Source organism: Hippopotamus amphibius, chromosome 10 (assembly GCF_030028045.1).
Source record: "Hippopotamus amphibius kiboko isolate mHipAmp2 chromosome 10, mHipAmp2.hap2, whole genome shotgun sequence".
NCBI lineage: Eukaryota > Metazoa > Chordata > Mammalia > Artiodactyla > Hippopotamidae > Hippopotamus > Hippopotamus amphibius.
In genome coordinates, this window is record NC_080195.1 from 44,138,336 (window position 1) to 44,159,423 (window position 21,088).

Consider the following 21,088-nt stretch of genomic DNA (forward strand, 5'->3'; position numbering starts at 1 on the left):
GGCCCAAGGCCGTGTGAGCAGAAGAATGCTGGGGAGAAGGCTGGCACTTGCCTCTTACCTCATGCTCCAGGTCTGAAGGGGCAGCACTCCACTGACTGCTGCCTAACAAAGGGCCCCCACTAAAGATGGCTGACAGACAGTGGCTTGCTTGGGGCAGGGGCCCACTACACTGCCCACCAATGGCTGAGCAGGGTGGTCACAGTGGCATTAGTGGTCTCCTGGTAACCATTGCCTGGTAACGGGGCAGTGGGTCACAGTGCACAGCAAGGGCTGCCTGGGAAGGGCTGCATTCAGCTGGCTATGGTACAATTCCCCCTTTTCTTTGGTCCTCTGCAACCCTGAGGAGAATATGTGGGTATGATTTGGATAGAGTGGTTAATCATAAACTCAGCAGCGGATCTCTGTTTTAGGGGACCTGCTTTCAACCTAGATTCCTGGTTCATCTTTTCCCAAGTCTTTCAGGGAATGGGGTGACCACCACTCTAGCTACGTGCTACTGGAGGAAAGCAAAGCCCTACAGTGCATTCTGCGTTGGAAGCAATGCCACGTTGCAAGGCTTGATCCAAGTCTTATATAAACTTGTATAAGGAATCCAGGAGAATAAGCCTGAAAAGCAGCGTGAGGGTGGCACTCTGGGGGAGACGTTCTGGCAGGTAATCCAGACACGCAGAAGCAGAAGGGAAGAAATTGTTGTAAGTTGTTAGGAAGTTGAGGGGAAGAGCTTCCCTTAACGGGAGAACACAGATCAAAATCAGCATTATTGCGAAGCAAATCCACAAACGTTAGTAGCATATGCATCTGTTTACTCAGCTTGTCAAAACTGCATTGGTAAGAGTCTTCTTGAAGTTGAAGCACTTTGGGAAAGCCTCAGCCTAACTATCTGTTAGACACTTAAAGAGGCAAGGTTAAAGATCGCATGACAAGGGGTTGCGAAGGAAGCTTAATCAAGTGGCTCTCATGTAACCGTCAGCATGGCTGACCGATTATCCCAAGGCATACCTGCATTTCAGAAACTTTGTACCCTTTCTAGAATATCGACAGGTGTGCCATGTATCCATCCTGTGTAATTGGAGAAGCTTCTCCCCCATTTCACAATGTTTTCTCTGTAATTTCCATACCAGATATACGACTGAAATAGTCCTCCTTGAGTTACCTTAAGGGCCCCGCAACTAATCCAAAGTTAACAAACTATTTCAAAACACCTGGTCCAATAAGCTCATCAGTCCTTTGAAGAGAATTCTTCTTTCTTCTCCAAAGTGAGAAGAGATCTTAAAAGCAAATCGAGATCCCTTAAAGGCAGGACAGTTCACATACCATGTTATTGAAAGCAGCATTCCAAGTAAACGTGTTCTCTTGGCCGAGGGGAACCCAATCCAGCCTTGAAAAAAACGTATTTTTAATAACAGTATCCATTTCCCAAAGTGGGTTTCATTTCAGCCCAATGATGCATCAAATGTTGGTTTTTGGCTCAACACATTTATCCCACCTTCCTACTCTATCCTGAAATGTGTTCCTTTTCATGAGTTTCTTAGCTTTAATTACATATTTCGATTACAATCCTCAAGTCCTTAACACCTTCACTTAGTGAAAACCAAGAAGCAAGCAATTGTCAGCTGGATGCCATACCAGCATTTCTGATTGCAAACGGATGCTTTTGAGACCTTCCGCTAAGTAGGCAAAGGTAGGGAATCTTAGATGTGCCCAGCATCCAATGTTCCAATCCTCTATCCTCTTTGAAATGACCCGGAGAGTCAAGGAATGCTTGCCACTTACCTTGGTGAAGTTTCATGCTACCCAAATCTAGAGAGGCCATTTAGAAAGACTTCAAGTGTCATCATTTCAACTTATGGTCCTTGCTGTCAAATTGGCAACAGATATAAGGTCTTTTTGGATCTCTAAGAAACCTAGGGACCGCAGAAGGTATATACTTCAGAATGCAAGAAGCTTAAGGCAGCTTCCATACCAGATATCAGTTCAGTACTAGCTATTTGCCAGATCATCAGGACCTGAAATCCATGGAGGCCAATTCTCTCCAGAGGAGGAAGTATTGAATTGGTAAGTGCTTCCCTTTCAGTGAAATAGAGCTCATTTACACATCAACTCGGCAGTTGATGTCAATTGCCTTATCCCTAAAAGTGGCCCAAATCTGGAGAATGCACTTGAAAGGGGTGCGTTGGGGAAGCACATTTGAGTTTCCCAGAGCCACAACACTTTCACACAAAACAAATGCAAAAGTACATGCAAAAAAGAAACTCTCAGTCCTGAGGACCATAGCAAATGGTGAGGATGAACAACATCCTCAGTGTTTTTGAAGTACGTTCCCTCATTTTAACAAGAAAACGACAAACAACATGCAAATTGAAAGATAGGGAATCAGGACCACAGTTGTCATGCCTACTGACCTGGGAAGCAGAAAGAGCCAAAAAGGAAAAAGCAAAGAAATTAGGAAAAGTTCAATTTGCTTCATTAACTTCCAAATGTCTCCTGGAAATATGCTCGTTTTCTCAGGGTCACAATGATGAAAACCAAAAGGATTTCACTGAGCAAACTTTCTCTAACTGAATATTTTACATAGACTGGTTTTGGAGATATCAAAATGATTCATTTGATGCCATGTTTCACAAGAATCTGTAGAATATGCTGGCCATGCAATGTAAAAAAAAAAAAATACTTGCTTGTCCCTTAGCGGACTACAAGATGGACTAGAGCTCTGCTGATCACAGCAGGTGTTATCCAATAGCAGAGAGACAAATGCAATGCCAAAAGGTCTCTCAGGATCGCAGTTCCCAGGCACCAGAGGGCAGATTCCTACCCATTGGAAAGGGAATATGTCAACCAATGTTCCACCACAGCTGAAACACAACGCAGGAGGGAACGATACCTAGTGTGATCATATGCAAGCTCCGTTACTGACCAAAGACGTCTCAAGTACTCAATGCAAGTGCTGTTTCACACACCTACAATGTACGAATCACAAACAGGATCCCACAAACCACAGCACAGACTGCCGTGATTAACACCACATTGACACACACAAACACATGAAGAACAAATAAACACTCCAATCACAAAGACAGAAAGCCAGAGAAGGCATTTTGTCAACTTCCACTTCCACTCCCACATGGAGGCCCCCAGTTCTCAAGAGGGAATGGACTCAGAGGGGCTCACATCCGCTAAGGGGAGCAGCCCAGTTGGAGTAGACCTATTTCCCAGCCTGTGCAAGCTGGAGCGACTTACCCCCAAATGACATGAACTGTATACCGTTGCTCTGGACATGTCTCCAAGACAAGCAGCCTCGTGCTGTAGGGCAGCCACTGCATATCAGGGAGAATCCCTGCCAGTATCCTGGAGCCAAATGTACTCTGGCATGTGCTGGGAACTATAAATGGCGACGCCCCTGATCGAGATCAACATACCATGGGCACACACCTCCTGGCTGGCTCGCTATAATTGATAACCAAAGGCCAGGATGTGTGCGCGACGCACAGTGAGGCCAAACAACAGCAAAACATTGGACTTTGGAGCCGAGAAATATTTGTTGTTGAGACATTCAAGGAAATGGGTGGCTTATGCTGGGTAATCAACAAACTTGAAAGCTTTTAGCAAAGCCCTCTTAGAGGTAAGGTGATGGAGGGGTGTGGCTGTTCGTTGAAAACTTCTCCCTGTCCGATCCATTGTTCTTGAGGACAGGTCATAGTCAGGTCTCAATGTTCCTATCAATCTCCAGCAAACAAATGTCACTCTCTGGGTGACAAGAAAGGGCAAGTTCCCAAGGCACAAGACTCACCCTCTGAGGTCCAGACCCACCTAAGAGAAAGGGGTCCCTGAGAGGGGTGGTGGTCCTCCTGCCATGGAGGGTTTGTCCAGGAGCTGGTCTGGGTCCTCCCACCAGTGCCCACGCCTCACAGAGGAGGCAGCTCTGCCTTGGTGGCTCCCTCAGGGCCCGGTCCCAGACCCTTGCTAGCTCTCATCACTGAGGGAGCCGGGTGGACACGACCTAACAGGTCTTAATGCTCCTCAGGCCACCCAAACAGTGGCGGTCAGGTACCCCAGACTGTGAGCCATACCCTTAGCGTCACAGAGGCGGTGTGTGGTAGAGGTTCAACACTGCCTCAAGGCCTTGTCTGGGCCAATGTTCATTCATGGCCTTGGCTCTGGAGCCATGCAGGACACACCCCCAGCCTGTTCTCTGGGCCCCCCATCACACCAGCAGGCCCAAGGCCGTGTGAGCAGAAGAATGCTGGGGAGAAGGCTGGCACTTGCCTCTTACCTCATGCTCCAGGTCTGAAGGGGCAGCACTCCACTGACTGCTGCCTAACAAAGGGCCCCCACTAAAGATGGCTGACAGACAGTGGCTTGCTTGGGGCAGGGGCCCACTACACTGCCCACCAATGGCTGAGCAGGGTGGTCACAGTGGCATTAGTGGTCTCCTGGTAACCATTGCCTGGTAACGGGGCAGTGGGTCTCAGTGCACAGCAAGGGCTGCCTAGGAAGGGCTGCATTCAGCTGGCTATGGTACAATTCCCGCTTTTCTTTGGTCCTCTGCAACCCTGAGGACAATATGTGGGTATGATTTGGATAGAGTGGTTAATCATAAACTCAGCAGCGGATCTCTGTTTTAGGGGACTTGCTTTCAACCTCCATTCCTGGTTCATCTTTTCCCAAGTCTTTCAGGGAATGGGGTGACGACCACTCTAGCTACGTGCTGCTGGAGGAAAGCAAAGCCCTACAGTGCATTCTGAGTTGGAAGCAATGCCACGTTGCAAGTCTTGATCCAAGTCTTATATAAACTTGTATAAGGAATCCAGGAGAATAAGCCTGAAAAGCAGCGTGAGGGTGGCACTCTGGGGGAGACGTTCTGGCAGGTAATCCAGACACGCAGAAGCAGAAGGGAAGTAATTGTTGTAAGTTGTTAGGAAGTTGAGGGGAAGAGCTTCCCTTAACGGGAGAACACAGATCAAAATCAGCATTATTGCGAAGAAAATCCACAAACGTTAGTAGCATATGCATCTGTTTACTCAGTTTGTCAAAACTGCATTGGTAAGAGTCTTCTTGAAGTTGAAGCACTTTGGGAAAGCCTCAGCCTAACTATCTGTTAGACACTTAAAGAGGCAAGGTTAAAGATCGCATGACAAGGGGTTGAGAAGGAAGCTTAATCAAGTGGCTCTCATGTAACCGTCAGCATGGCTGACCGATTATCCCAAGGCATACCTGCATTTCAGAAACTTTGTACCCTTTCTAGAATATCGACAGGTGTGCCATGTATACATCCTGTGTAATTGGAGAAGCTTCTCCCCCATTTCACAATGTTTTCTCTGTAATTTCCATACCAGATATACGACTGAAATAGTCCTCCTTGAGTTGCCTTAAGGGCCCCGCAACTAATCCAAAGTTAACAAACTATTTCAAAACACCTGGTCCAATAAGCTCATCAGTCCTTTGAAGAGAATTCTTCTTTCTTCTCCAAAGTGAGAAGAGATCTTAAAAGCAAATCGAGATCCCTTAAAGGCAGGACAGTTCACATACCATGTTATTGAAAGCAGCATTCCAAGTAAACGTGTTCTCTTGGCAGAGGGGAACCCAATCCAGCCTTGAAAAAAACGTATTTTTAATAACAGTATCCATTTCCCAAAGTGGGTTTCGTTTCAGCCCAATGATGCATCAAATGTTGGTTTTTGGCTCAACACATTTATCCCACCTTCCTACTCTATCCTGAAATGTGATCCTTTTCATGAGTTTCTTAGCTTTAATTACATATTTCGATTACAATCCTCAAGTCCTTAACACCTTCACTTAGTGAAAACCAAGAAGCAAGCAATTGTCAGCTGGATGCCATACCAGCATTTCTGATTGCAAACGGATGCTTTTGAGACCTTCTGCTAAGTAGGCAAAGGTAGCGAATCTTAGATGTGCCCAGCATCCAATGTCCCAATCCTCTATCCTCTTTGAAATGACCCGGAGAGTCAAGGAATGCTTGCCACTTACCTTGGTGAAGTTTCATGCTACCCAAATCTAGAGAGGCCATGTAGAAAGACTTCAAGTGTCATCATTTCAACTTATGGTCCTTGCTGTCAAATTGGCAACAGATATAAGGTCTTTTTGGATCTCTAAGAAACCTAGGGACCGCAGAAGGTTTATACTTCAGAATGCAAGAAGCTTAAGGCAGCTTCCATACCAGATATCAGTTCAGTACTAGCTATTTGCCAGATCATCAGGACCTGAAATCCATGGAGGCCAATTCTCTCCAGAGGAGGAAGTATTGAATTGGTAAGTGCTTCCCTTTCAGTGAAATAGAGCTCATTTACACATCAACTCGGCAGTTGATGTCAATTGCCTTATCCCTAAAAGTGGCCCAAATCTGGAGAATGCACCTGAAAGGGGTGCGTTGGGGAAACACATTTGAGTTTCCCAGAGCCACAACACTTTCACACAAAACAAACGCAAAAGTACATGCCAAAAAGAAACTCTCAGTCCTGAGGACCAAAGCAAAGGGTGAGGATGAACAACATCCTCAGTGTTTTTGAAGCACGTTCCCTCATTTTAACAACAAAACGACAAACAACATGCAAATTGAAAGATAGGGAATCAGGACCACAGTTGTCATGCCTACTGACCTGGGAAGCAGAAAGAGCCAAAAAGGAAAAAGCAAAGAAATTAGGAAAAGTTCAATTTGCTTCATGAACTTCCACATGTCTCCTGGAAATATGCTCGTTTTCTCAGGGTCACAATGATGAAAACCAAAAGGATTTCACTGAGCAAACTTTCTCTAACTGAATATTTTACATAGACTGGTTTTGGAGATATGAAAATGATTCATTTGATGCCATGTTTCACAAGAATCTGTAGAATATGCTGGCCATGCAATGTAAAAAAAAAAATACTTGCTTGTCCCTTAGCGGACTACAAGATGGACTAGAGCTCTGCTGATCACAGCAGGTGTTATCCAATAGCAGAGAGACAAATGCAATGCCAAAAGGTCTCTCAGGATCGCAGTTCCCAGGCACCAAAGGGCAGATTCCTACCCATTGGAAAGGGAATATGTCAACCAATGTTCCACCACAGCTGAAACACAACGCAGGAGGGAACGATACCTAGTGTGATCATATGCAAGCTCCGTTACTGACCAAAGACGTCTCAAGTACTCAATGCAAGTGCTGTTTCACACACCTACAATGTACGAATCACAAACTGGATCCCACAAACCAAAGCACAGACTGCCGTGATTAACACCACATTGACACACACAAACACATGAAGAACAAATAAACACTCCAATCACAAAGACAGAAAGCCAGAGAAGGCATTTTGTCAACTTCCACTTCCACTCCCACATGGAGGCCCCCAGTTCTCAAGAGGGAATGGACTCAGAGGGGCTCACATCCGCTAAGGGGAGCAGCCCAGTTGGAGTAGACCTATTTCCCAGCCTGTGCAAGCTGGAGCGACTTACCCCCAAATGACATGAACTGTATACCGTTGCTCTGGACATGTCTCCAAGACAAGCAGCCTCGTGCTGTAGGGCAGCCACTGCATATCAGGGAGAATCCCTGCCAGTATCCTGGAGACAAATGTACTCTGGCATGTGCTGGGAACTATAAATGGCGACGCCCCTGATCGAGATCAATACACCATGGGCACAGACCTCCTGGCTGGCTCGCTATAATTGGTAACCAAAGGCCAGGATGTGTGCGCGACGCACAGTGAGGCCAAACAACAGCAAAACATTGGACTTTGGAGCCGAGAAATATTTGTTGTTGAGACATTCAAGGAAATGGGTGGCTTATGCTGGGTAATGCCCAACCTTGAAAGCTTTTAGCAAAGCCCTCTTAGAGGTAAGGTGATGGAGGGGTGTGGCTTTTCGTTGAAAACTTCTCCCTGTCCGATCCATTGTTCTTGAGGACAGGTCATAGTCAGGTCTCAATGTTCCTATCAATCTCCAGCAAACAAATGTCACTCTCTGGGTGACAAGAAAGGGCAAGGTCCCAAGGCACAAGACTCACCCTCTGAGGTCCAGACCCACCTAAGAGAAAGGGGTCCCTGGGAGGGGTGGTGGTCCTCCTGCCATGGAGGGTTTGTCCACGAGCTGGTCTGAGTCCTCCCACCCGTGCCCATGCCTCACAGAGGAGGCAGCTCTGCCTTGGTGGCTCCCTCAGGGCCAGGTCGCAGACCCTTGCTAGCTCTCATCACTGAGGGAGCCGGGTGCACATTACCCAACCGGTCTTAATGCTCCTCAGGCCACCCAAACAGTGGTGGTCAGGTACCCCAGACTGTGAGCCATACCCTTAGGGTCACAGTGGCGGTGTGTGGTAGAGGTTCAACACTGCCTCAAGGCCTGGTCTGGGCCAATGGTCATTCATGGCCTTGGCTCTGGAGACCTGCAGGACACACCCCCAGCCTGTTCTCTGGGCCCCCCATCACACCAGCTGGCCCAAGGCCGTGTGAGCAGAAGAATGCTGGGGAGAAGGCTGGCACTTGCCTCTTACCTCATGCTCCAGGTCTGAAGGGGCAGCACTCCACTGACTGCTGCCTAACAAAGGGCCCCCACTAAAGATGGCTGACAGACAGTGGCTTGCTTGGGGCAGGGGCCCACTACACTGCCCAACAATGGCTGAGCAGGGTGGTCACAGTGGCATTAGTGGTCTCTTGGTAACCATTGCCTGGTAACGGGGCAGTGGGTCACAGTGCACAGCAAGGGCTGCCTGGGAAAGGCTGCATTCAGCTGGCTATGGTACAATTCCCCCTTTTCTTTGGTCCTCTGCAACTCTGAGGAAAATATGTGGGTATGATTTGGATAGAGTGGTTAATCATAAACTCCGCAGCGGATCTCTGTTTTAGGGGACTTGCTTGCAACCTCCATTCCTGGTTCATCTTTTCCCAAGTCTTTCAGGGAATGGGGTGACCACCACTCTAGCTACGTCCTGCTGCAGGAAAGCAAAGCCCTACAGTGCATTCTGAGTTGGAAGCAATGCCACGTTGCAAGTCTTGATGCAAGTCTTATATAAACTTGTATAAGGAATCCAGGAGAATAAGCCTGAAAAGCAGCGTGAGGGTGGCACTCTGGGGGAGACGTTCTGGCAGGTAATCCAGACACGCAGAAGCAGAAGGGAAGAAATTGTTGTAAGTTGTTAGGAAGTTGAGGGGAAGAGCTTCCCTTAACGGGAGAACACAGATCAAAATCAGCATTATTGCGAAGCAAATCCATAAACGTTAGTAGCATATGCATCTGTTTACTCAGTTTGTCAAAACTGCATTGGTAAGAGTCTTCTTGAAGTTGAAGCACTTTGGGAAAGCCTCAGCCTAACTATCTGTTAGACACTTAAAGAGGCAAGGTTAAAGATCGCATGACAAGGGGTTGCGAAGGAAGCTTAATCAAGTGGCTCTCATGTAACCGTCAGCATGGCTGACCAATTATCCCAAGGCATACCTGCATTTCAGAAACTTTGTACCCTTTCTAGAATATCGACAGGTGTGCCATGTATCCATCCTGTGTAATTGGAGAAGCTTCTCCCCCATTTCACAATGTTTTCTCTGTAATTTCCATACCAGATATACGACTGAAATAGTCCTCCTTGAGTTGCCTTAAGGGCCCCGCAACTAATCCAAAGTTAACAAAATGTTTCAAAACACCTGGTCCAATAAGCTCATCAGTCCTTTGAAGAGAATTCTTCTTTCTTCTCCAAAGTGAGAAGAGATCTTAAAAGCAAATCGAGATCCCTTAAAGGCAGGACAGTTCACATACCATGGTATTGAAACAGCATTCCAAGTAAACGTGTTCTCTTGGCAGAGGGGAACCCAATCCAGCCTTGAAAAAAACGTATTTTTAATAACAGTATCCATTTCCCGAAGTGGAGTTTCGTTTCAGCCCAATGATGCATCAAATGTTGGTTTTTGGCTCAACACATTTATCCCACCTTCCTACTCTATCCTGAAATGTGTTCCTTTTCATGAGTTTCTTAGCTTTAATTACATATTTCGATTACAATCCTCAAGTCCTTAACACCTTCACTTAGTGAAAACCAAGAAGCAAGCAATTGTCAGCTGGATGCCATACCAGCATTTCTGATTGCAAACGGATGCTTTTGAGACCTTCTGCTAAGTAGGCAAAGGTAGGGAATCTTAGATGTGCCCAGCATCCAATGTTCCAATCCTCTATCCTCTTTGAAATGACCTGGAGAGTCAAGGAATGCTTGCCACTTACCTTGGTGAAGTTTCATGCTACCCAAATCTAGAGAGGCCATGTAGAAAGACTTCAAGTGTCATCATTTCAACTTATGGTCCTTGCTGTCAAATTGGCAACAGATATAAGGTCTTTTTGGATCTCTAAGAAACCTAGGGACCGCAGAAGGTTTATACTTCAGAATGCAAGAAGCTTAAGGCAGCTTCCATACCAGATATCAGTTCAGTACTAGCTATTTGCCAGATCATCAGGACCTGAAATCCATGGAGGCCAATTCTCTCAAGAGGAGGAAGTATTGAATAGGTAAGTGCTTCCCTTTCAGTGAAATAGAGCTCATTTACACATCAACTCGGCAGTTGATGTCAATTGCCTTAACCCTAAAAGTGGCCCAAATCTGGAGAATGCACCTGAAAGGGGTGCGTTGGGGAAGCACATTTGAGTTTCCCAGAGCCACAACACTTTCACACAAAACAAACGCAAAAGTACATGCAAAAAAGAAACTCTCAGTCCTGAGGACCAAAGCAAGGGGTGAGGATGAGCAACATCCTCAGTGTTTTTGAAGTACGTTCCCTCATTTTAACAACAAAATGACAAACAACATGCAAATTGAAAGATAGGGAATCAGGACCACAGTTGTCATGCCTACTGACCTGGGAAGCAGAAAGAGCCAAAAAGGAAAAAGCAAAGAAATTAGGAAAAGTTCAATTTGCTTCATGAACTTCCACATGTCTCCTGGAAATATGGTCGTTTCCTCAGGGTCACAATGATGAAAACCAAAAGGATTTCACTGAGCAAACTTTCTCTAACTGAATATTTTACATAGACTGGTTTTGGAGATATGAAAATGATTCATTTGATGCCATGTTTCACCAGAATCTGTAGAATATGCTGGCCATGCAATGTAAAAAAAAAAAAAAAATACTTGCTTGTCCCTTAGCGGACTACAAGATGGACTAGAGCTCTGCTGATCACAGCAGGTGTTATCCAATAGCAGAGAGACAAATGCAATGCCAAAAGGTCTCTCAGGATCGCAGTTCCCAGGCACCAGAGGGCAGATTCCTACCCATTGGAAAGGGAATATGTCAACCAATGTTCCACCACAGCTGAAACACAACGCAGGAGGGAACGATACCTAGTGTGATCATATGCAAGCTCCGTTACTGACCAAAGACGTCTCAAGTACTCAATGCAAGTGCTGTTTCACACACATACAATGTACGAATCACAAACAGGATCCCACAAACCAAAGCACAGACTGCCGTGATTAACACCACATTGACACACACAAACACATGAAGAACAAATAAACACTCCAATCACAAAGACAGAAAGCCAGAGAAGGCATTTTGTCAACTTCCACTTCCACTCCCACATGGAGGCCCCCAGTTCTCAAGAGGGAATGGACTCAGAGGGGCTCACATCCGCTAAGGGGAGCAGCCCAGTTGGAGTAGACCTATTTCCCAGCCTGTGCAAGCTGGAGCGACTTACCCCCAAATGACATGAACTGTATACCGTTGCTCTGGACATGTCTCCAAGACAAGCAGCCTCGTGCTGTAGGGCAGCCACTGCATATCAGGGAGAATCCCTGCCAGTATCCTGGAGCCAAATGTACTCTGGCATGTGCTGGGAACTATAAATGGCGACGCCCCTGATCGAGATCAATACACCATGGGCACAGACCTCCTGGCTGGCTCGCTATAATTGGTAACCAAAGGCCAGGATGTGTGCGCGACGCACAGTGAGGCCAAACAACAGCAAAACATTGGACTTTGGAGCCGAGAAATATTTGTTGTTGAGACATTCAAGGAAATGGGTGGCTTATGCTGGGTAATGCCCAACCTTGAAAGCTTTTAGCAAAGCCCTCTTAGAGGTAAGGTGATGGAGGGGTGTGGCTTTTCGTTGAAAACTTCTCCCTGTCCGATCCATTGTTCTTGAGGACAGGTCATAGTCAGGTCTCAATGTTCCTATCAATCTCCAGCAAACAAATGTCACTCTCTGGGTGACAAGAAAGGGCAAGGTCCCAAGGCACAAGACTCACCCTCTGAGGTCCAGACCCACCTAAGAGAAAGGGGTCCCTGGGAGGGGTGGTGGTCCTCCTGCCATGGAGGGTTTGTCCAGGAGCTGGTCTGAGGCCTCCCACCAGTGCCCACGCCTCACAGAGGAGGCAGCTCTGCCTTGGTGGCTCCCTCAGGGCCCGGTCCCAAACCCTTGCTAGCTCTCATCACTGAGGGAGCCGGGTGCACATGACCCAACAGGTCTTAATGCTTCTCAGGCCACCCAAACAGTGGCTGTCAGGTACCCCAGACTGTGAGCCATACCCTTAGTGTCACAGGGGCGGTGTGTGGTAGAGGTTCAACACTGCCTCAAGGCCTGGTCTGGGCCAATGGTCATTCATGGCCTTGGCTCTGGAGCCCTGCAGGACACACCCCCAGCCTGTTCTCTGGGCCCCCCATCACACCAGCTGGCCCAAGGCCGTGTGAGCAGAAGAATGCTGGGGAGAAGGCTGGCACTTGCCTCTTACCTCATGCTCCAGGTCTGAAGGGGCAGCACTCCACTGACTGCTGCCTAGAAAAAGGGCCCCCACTAAAGATGGCTGACAGACAGTGGCTTGCTTGGGGCAGGGGCCCACTACACTGCCCAACAATGGCTGAGCAGGGTGGTCACAGTGGCATTAGTGGTCTCCTGGTAACCATTGCCTGGTAACGGGGCAGTGGGTCACAGTGCACAGCAAGGGCTGCCTGGGAAGGGCTGCATTCAGCTGGCTATGGTACAATTCCCCCTTTTCTTTGGTCCTCTGCAACCCTGAGGAGAATATGTGGGTATGATTTGGATAGAGTGGTTAATCATAAACTCCGCAGCGGATCTCTGTTTTAGGGAACTTGCTTTCAACCTCCATTCCTGGTTCATCTTTTCCCAAGTCTTTCAGGGAATGGGGTGACCACCACTCTAGCTACGTGCTGCTGGAGGAAAGCAAAGCCCTACAGTGCATTCTGAGTTGGAAGCAATGCCACGTTGCAAGTCTTGATCCAAGTCTTATATAAACTTGTATAAGGAATCCAGGAGAATAAGCCTGAAAAGCAGCGTGAGGGTGGCACTCTGGGGGAGACGTTCTGGCAGGTAATCCAGACACGCAGAAGCAGAACGAAGAAATTGTTGTAAGGTGTTAGGAAGTTGAGGGGAAGAGTTTCCCTTAACGGGAGAACACAGATCAAAATCAGCATTATTGCAAAGCAAATCCATAAACGTTAGTAGCATATGCATCTGTTTACTCAGTTTGTCAAAACTGCATTGGTAAGAGTCTTCTTGAAGTTGAAGCACTTTGGGAAAGCCTCAGCCTAACTATCTGTTAGACACTTAAAGAGGCAAGGTTAAAGATCGCATGACAAGGGGTTGCGAAGGAAGCTTAATCAAGTGGCTCTCATGTAACCGTCAGCATGGCTGACCGATTATCCCAAGGCATACCTGCATTTCAGAAACTTTGTACCCTTTCTAGAATATCGACAGGTGTGCCATGTATCCATCCTGTGTAATTGGAGAAGCTTCTCCCCCATTTCACAATGTTTTCTCTGTAATTTCCATACCAGATATACGACTGAAATAGTCCTCCTTGAGTTGCCTTAAGGGCCCCGCAACTAATCCAAAGTTAACAAACTATTTCAAAACACCTGGTCCAATAAGCTCATCAGTCCTTTGAAGAGAATTCTTCTTTCTTCTCCAAAGTGAGAAGAGATCTTAAAAGCAAATCGAGATCCCTTAAAGGCAGGACAGTTCACATACCATGTTATTGAAAGCAGCATTCCAAGTAAACGTGTTCTCTTGGCAGAGGGGAACCCAATCCAGCCTTGAAAAAAACGTATTTTTAATAACAGTATCCATTTCCCGAAGTGGAGTTTCGTTTCAGCCCAGTGATGCATCAAATGTTGGTTTTTGGCTCAACACATTTATCCCACCTTCCTACTCTATCCTGAAATGTGTTCCTTTTCATGAGTTTCTTAGCTTTAATTACATATTTCGATTACAATCCTCAAGTCCTTAACACCTTCACTTAGTGAAAACCAAGAAGCAAGCAATTGTCAGCTGGATGCCATACCAGCATTTCTGATTGCAAACGGATGCTTTTGAGACCTTCTGCTAAGTAGGCAAAGGTAGGGAATCTTAGATGTGCCCAGCATCCAATGTTCCAATCCTCTATCCTCTTTGAAATGACCCGGAGAGTCAAGGAATGCTTGCCACTTACCTTGGTGAAGTTTCATGCTACCCAAATCTAGAGAGGCCATTTAGAAAGATTTCAAGTGTCATCATTTCAACTTATGGTCCTTGCTGTCAAATTGGCAACAGATATAAGGTCTTTTTGGATCTCTAAGAAACCTAGGGACCGCAGAAGGTTTATACTTCAGAATGCAAGAAGCTTAAGGCAGCTTCCATACCAGATATCAGTTCAGTACTAGCTATTTGCCAGATCATCAGGACCTGAAATCCATGGAGGCCAATTCTCTCCAGAGGAGGAAGTATTGAATAGGTAAGTGCTTCCCTTTCAGTGAAATAGAGCTCATTTACACATCAACTCGGCAGTTGATGTCAATTGCCTTATCCCTAAAAGTGGCCCAAATCTGGAGAATGCACCTGAAAGGGGTGCGTTGGGGAAGCACATTTGAGTTTCCCAGAGCCACAACACTTTCACACAAAACAAACGCAAAAGTACATGCAAAAAAGAAACTCTCAGTCCGGAGGACCAAAGCAAAGGGTGAGGATGAGCAACATCCTCAGTGTTTTTGAAGTACGTTCCCTCATTTTAACAACAAAACGACAAACAACATGCAAATTGAAAGATAGGGAATCAGGACCACAGTTGTCATGCCTACTGACCTGGGAAGCAGAAAGAGCCAAAAAGGAAAAAGCAAAGAAATTAGGAAAAGTTCAATTTGCTTCATTAACTTCCACATGTCTCCTGGAAATATGCTCGTTTCCTCAGGGTCACAATGATGAAAACCAAAAGGATTTCACTGAGCAAACTTTCTCTAACTGAATATTTTACATAGACTGCTTTTGGAGATATGAAAATGATTCATTTGATGCCATGTTTCACCAGAATCTGTAGAATATGCTGGCCATGCAATGTAAAAAAAAAGAAAAAAAATACTTGCTTGTCCCTTAGCGGACTACAAGATGGACTAGAGCTCTGCTGATCACAGCAGGTGTTATCCAATAGCAGAGAGACAAATGCAATGCCAAAAGGTCTCTCAGGATCGCAGTTCCCAGGCACCAGAGGGCAGATTCCTACCCATTGGAAAGGGAATATGTCAACCAATGTTCCACCACAGCTGAAACACAACGCAGGAGGGAACGATACCTAGTGTGATCATATGCAAGCTCCGTTACTGACCAAAGACGTCTCAAGTACTCAATGCAAGTGCTGTTTCACACACCTACAATGTACCAATCACAAACAGGATCCCACAAACCACAGCACAGACTGCCGTGATTAACACCACATTGACACACACAAACACATGAAGAACAAATAAACACTCCAATCACAAAGACAGAAAGCCAGAGAAGGCATTTTGTCAACTTCCACTTCCACTCCCACATGGAGGCCCCCAGTTCTCAAGAGGGAATGGACTCAGAGGGGCTCACATCCGCTAAGGGGAGCAGCCCAGTTGGAGTAGACCTATTTCCCAGCCTGTGCAAGCTGGAGCGACTTACCCCCAAATGACATGAACTGTATACCGTTGCTCTGGACATGTCTCCAAGACAAGCAGCCTCGTGCTGTAGGGCAGCCACTGCATATCAGGGAGAATCCCTGCCAGTATCCTGGAGACAAATGTACTCTGGCATGTGCTGGGAACTATAAATGGCGACGCCCCTGATCGAGAACAACACACCATGGGCACAGACCTCCTGGCTGGCTCGCTATAATTGGTAACCAAAGGCCAGGATGTGTGCCCGACGCACAGTGAGGCCAAGCAACAGCAAAACATTGGACTTTGGAGCCGAGAAATATTTGTTGTTGAGACATTCAAGGAAATGGGTGGCTTATGCCGGGTAATCCCCAACCTTGAAAGCTTTTAGCAAAGCCCTCTTAGAGGTAAGTTGATGGAGGGGTGTGGCTGTTCATTGAAAACTTCTCCCTGTCAGATCCTTTCTTCTTGAGGACAGGTCATAGTCAGGTCTCAATGTTCCTAACAATCTCCAGCAAACAAAGGTCACTCTCTGGGTGATGAGAAAGGGCAAGTTCCCAAGGCACAAGACTCACCCTCTGAGGTCCAGACCCACCTAAGAGAAAGGGGTCCCTGGGAGGGGTGGTGGTCCTCCTGCCATGGAGGGTTTGTCCAGGAGCTGGTCTGAGGCCTCCCACCAGTGCCCATGCCTCACAGAGGAGGCAGCTCTGCCTTGGTGGCTCCCTCAGGGCCAGGTCCCAGACCCTTGCTAGCTCTCATCACTGAGGGAGCCGGGTGCACATAACCCAACAGGTCTTAATGCTCCTCAGGCCACCCAAACAGTGGCGGTCAGGTACCCCAGACTATGAGCCATACCCTTAGGGTCACAGTGGCGGTGTGTGGTAGAGGTTCAACACTGCCTCAAGGCCTGGTCTGGGCCAATGGTCATTCATGGCCTTGGCTCTGGAGCCATGCAGGACACACCCCCAGCCTGTTCTCTGGGCCCCCCATCACACCAGCTGGCCCAAGGCCGTGTGAGCAGAAGAATGCTGGGGAGAAGGCTGGCACTTGCCTCTTACCTCATGCTCCAGGTCTGAAGGGGCAGCACTCCACTGACTGCTGCCTAGAAAAAGGGCCCCCACTAAAGATGGCTGACAGACAGTGGCTTGCTTGGGGCAGGGGCCCACTACACTGCCCACCAATGGCTGAGCAGGGTGGTCACAGTGGCATTAGTGGTCTCCTGGTAACCATTGCCTGGTAACGGGGCAGTGGGTCACAGTGCACAGCAAGGGCTGCCTGGGAAGGGCTGCATTCAGCTGGCTATGGTACAATTCCCCCTTTTCTTTGGTCCTCTGCAACCCTGAGGAGAATATGTGGGTATGATTTGGATAGAGTGGTTAATCATAAACTCCGCAGCGGATCTCTGTTTTAGGGGACTTGCTTGCAACCTCCATTCCTGGTTCATCTTTTCCCAAGTCTTTCAGGGAATGGCGTGACCACCACTCTAGCTACGTCCTGCTGCAGGAAAGCAAAGCCCTACAGTGCATTCTGAGTTGGAAGCAATGCCACGTTGCAAGTCTTGATCCAAGTCTTATATAAACTTGTATAAGGAATCCAGGAGAATAAGCCTGAAAAGCAGCGTGAGGGTGGCACTCTGGGGGAGACGTTCTGGCAGGGAATCCAGACACGCAGAAGCAGAAGGGAAGAAATTGTTGTAAGTTGTTAGGAAGTTGAGGGGAAGAGCGTCCCTTAACGGGAGAACACAGATCAAAATCAGCATTATTGCGAAGCAAATCCATAAACGTTAGTAGCATATGCATCTGTTTACTCAGTTTGTCAAAACTGCATTGGTAAGAGTCTTCTTGAAGTTGAAGCACTTTGGGAAAGCCTCAGCCTAACTATCTGTTAGACACTTAAAGAGGCAAGGTTAAAGATCGCATGACAAGGGGTTGCGAGGGAAGCTTAATCAAGTGGCTCTCATGTAACCGTCAGCATGGCTGACCAATTATCCCAAGGCATACCTGCATTTCAGAAACTTTGTACCCTTTCTAGAATATCGACAGGTGTGCCATGTATCCATCCTGTGTAATTGGAGAAGCTTCTCCCCCATTTCACAATGTTTTCTCTGTAATTTCCATACCAGATATACGACTGAAATAGTCCTCCTTGAGTTGCCTTAAGGGCCCCGCAACTAATCCAAAGTTAACAAAATGTTTCAAAACACCTGGTCCAATAAGCTCATCAGTCCTTTGAAGAGAATTCTTCTTTCTTCTCCAAAGTGAGAAGAGATCTTAAAAGCAAATCGAGATCCCTTAAAGGCAGGACAGTTCACATACCATGGTATTGAAAGCAGCATTGCAAGTAAACGTGTTCTCTTGGCAGAGGGGAACCCAATCCAGCCTTGAAAAAAACGCATTTTTAATAACAGTATCCATTTCCCGAAGTGGAGTTTCGTTTCAGCCCAATGATGCATCAAATGTTGGTTTTTGGCTCAACACATTTATCCCACCTTCCTACTCTATCCTGAAATGTGTTCCTTTTCATGAGTTTCTTAGCTTTAATTACATATTTCGATTACAATCCTCAAGTCCTTAACACCTTCACTTAGTGAAAACCAAGAAGCAAGCAATTGTCAGCTGGATGCCATACCAGCATTTCTGATTGCAAACAGATGCTTTTGAGACCTTCTGCTAAGTAGGCAAAGGTAGGGAATCTTAGATGTGCCCAGCATCCAATGTTCCAATCCTCTATCCTCTTTGAAATGACCCGGAGAGTCAAGGAATGCTTGCCACTTACCTTGGTGAAGTTTCATGCTACCCAAATCTAGAGAGGCCATGTAGAAAGACTTCAAGTGTCATCATTTCAACTTATGGTCCTTGCTGTCAAATTGGCAACAGATATAAGGTCTTTTTGGATCTCTAAGAAACCTAGGGACCGCAGAAGGTTTATACTTCAGAATGCAAGAAGCTTAAGGCAGCTTCCATACCAGATATCAGTTCAGTACTAGCTATTTGCCAGATCATCAGGACCTGAAATCCATGGAGGCCAATTCTCTCCAGAGGAGGAAGTATTGAATAGGTAAGTGCTTCCCTTTCAGTGAAATAGAGCTCATTTACACATCAACTCGGCAGTTGATGTCAATTGCCTTAACCCTAAAAGTGGCCCAAATCTGGAGAATGCACCTGAAAGGGGTGCGTTGGGGAAGCACATTTGAGTTTCCCAGAGCCACAACACTTTCACACAAAACAAACGCAAAAGCACATGCAAAAAAGAAACTCTCAGTCCTGAGGACCAAAGCAAGGGGTGAGGATGAGCAACATCCTCAGTGTTTTTGAAGTACGTTCCCTCATTTTAACAACAAAATGACAAACAACATGCAAATTGAAAGATAGGGAATCAGGACCACAGTTGTCATGCCTACTGACCTGGGAAGCAGAAAGAGCCAAAAAGGAAAAAGCAAAGAAATTAGGAAAAGTTCAATTTGCTTCATTAACTTCCACATGTCTCCTGGAAATATGGTCGTTTCCTCAGGGTCACAATGATGAAAACCAAAAGGATTTCACTGAGCAAACTTTCTCTAACTGAATATTTTACATAGACTGGTTTTGGAGATATGAAAACGATTCATTTGATGCCATGTTTCACCAGAATCTGTAGAATATGCTGGCCATGCAATGTAAAAAAAAAAAAAAATACTTGCTTGTCCCTTAGCGGACTACAAGATGGACTAGAGCTCTGCTGATCACAGCAGGTGTTATCCAATAGCAGAGAGACAAATGCAATGCCAAAAGGTCTCTCAGGATCGCAGTTCCCAGGCACCAGAGGGCAGATTCCTACCCATTGGAAAGGGAATATGTCAACCAATGTTCCACCACAGCTGAAACACAACGCAGGAGGGAACGATACCTAGTGTGATCATATGCAAGCTCCGTTACTGACCAAAGACGTCTCAAGTACTCAATGCAAGTACTGTTTCACACACCTACAGTGTACGAATCACAAACAGGATCCCACAAACCACAGCACAGACTGCCGTGATTAACACCACATTGACACACACAAACACATGAAGAACAAATAAACACTCCAATCACAAAGACAGAAAGCCAGAGAAGGCATTTTGTCAACTTCCACTTCCACTCCCACATGGAGGCCCCCAGTTCTCAAGAGGGAATGGACACAGAGGGGCTCACATCCGCTAAGGGGAGCAGCCCAGTTGGAGTAGACCTATTTCCCAGCCTGTGCAAGCTGGAGCGACTTACCCCCAAATGACATGAACTGTATACCGTTGCTCTGGACATGTCTCCAAGACAAGCAGCCTCGTGCTGTAGGGCAGCCACTGCATATCAGGGAGAATCCCTGCCAGTATCCTGGAGCCAAATGTACTCTGGCATGTGCTGGGAACTATAAATGGCGACGCCCCTGATCGAGATCAATACACCATGGGCACAGACCTCCTGGCTGGCTCGCTATAATTGGTAACCAAAGGCCAGGATGTGTGCGCGAGGCACAGTGAGGCCAAACAACAGCAAAACATTGGACTTTGGAGCCGAGAAATATTTGTTGTTGAGACATTCAAGGAAATGGGTGGCTTATGCTGGGTAATGCCCAACCTTGAAAGCTTTTAGCAAAGCCCTCTTAGAGGTAAGGTGATGGAGGGGTGTGGCTTTTCGTTGAAAACTTCTCCCTGTCCGATCCATTGTTCTTGAGGACAGGTCATAGTCAGGTCTCAATGTTCCTATCAATCTCCAGCAAACAAATGTCACTCCCTGGGTGACAAGAAAGGGCAAGGTCCCAAGGCACAAGACTCACCCTCTGAGGTCCAGACCCACCTAAGAGAAAGGGGTCCCTGGGAGGGGTGGTGGTCCTCCTGCCATGGAGGGTTTGTCCAGGAGCTGGTCTGAGGCCTCCCACCAGTGCCCACGCCTCACAGAGGAGGCAGCTCTGTCTTGGTGGCTCCCTCAGGGCCCGGTCCCAGACCCTTGCTAGCTATCATCACTGAGGGAGCCGGGTGCACATGACCCAACAGGTCTTAATGCTTCTCAGGCCACCCAAACAGTGGCTGTCAGGTACCCCAGACTGTGAGCCATACCCTTAGGGTCACAGTGGCGGTGTGTGGTAGAGGTTCAACACTGCCTCAAGGCCTGGTCTGGGCCAATGGTCATTCATGGCCTTGGCTCTGGAGCCATGCAGGACACACCCCCAGCCTGTTCTCTGGGCCCCCCATCACACCAGCTGGCCCAAGGCCGTGTGA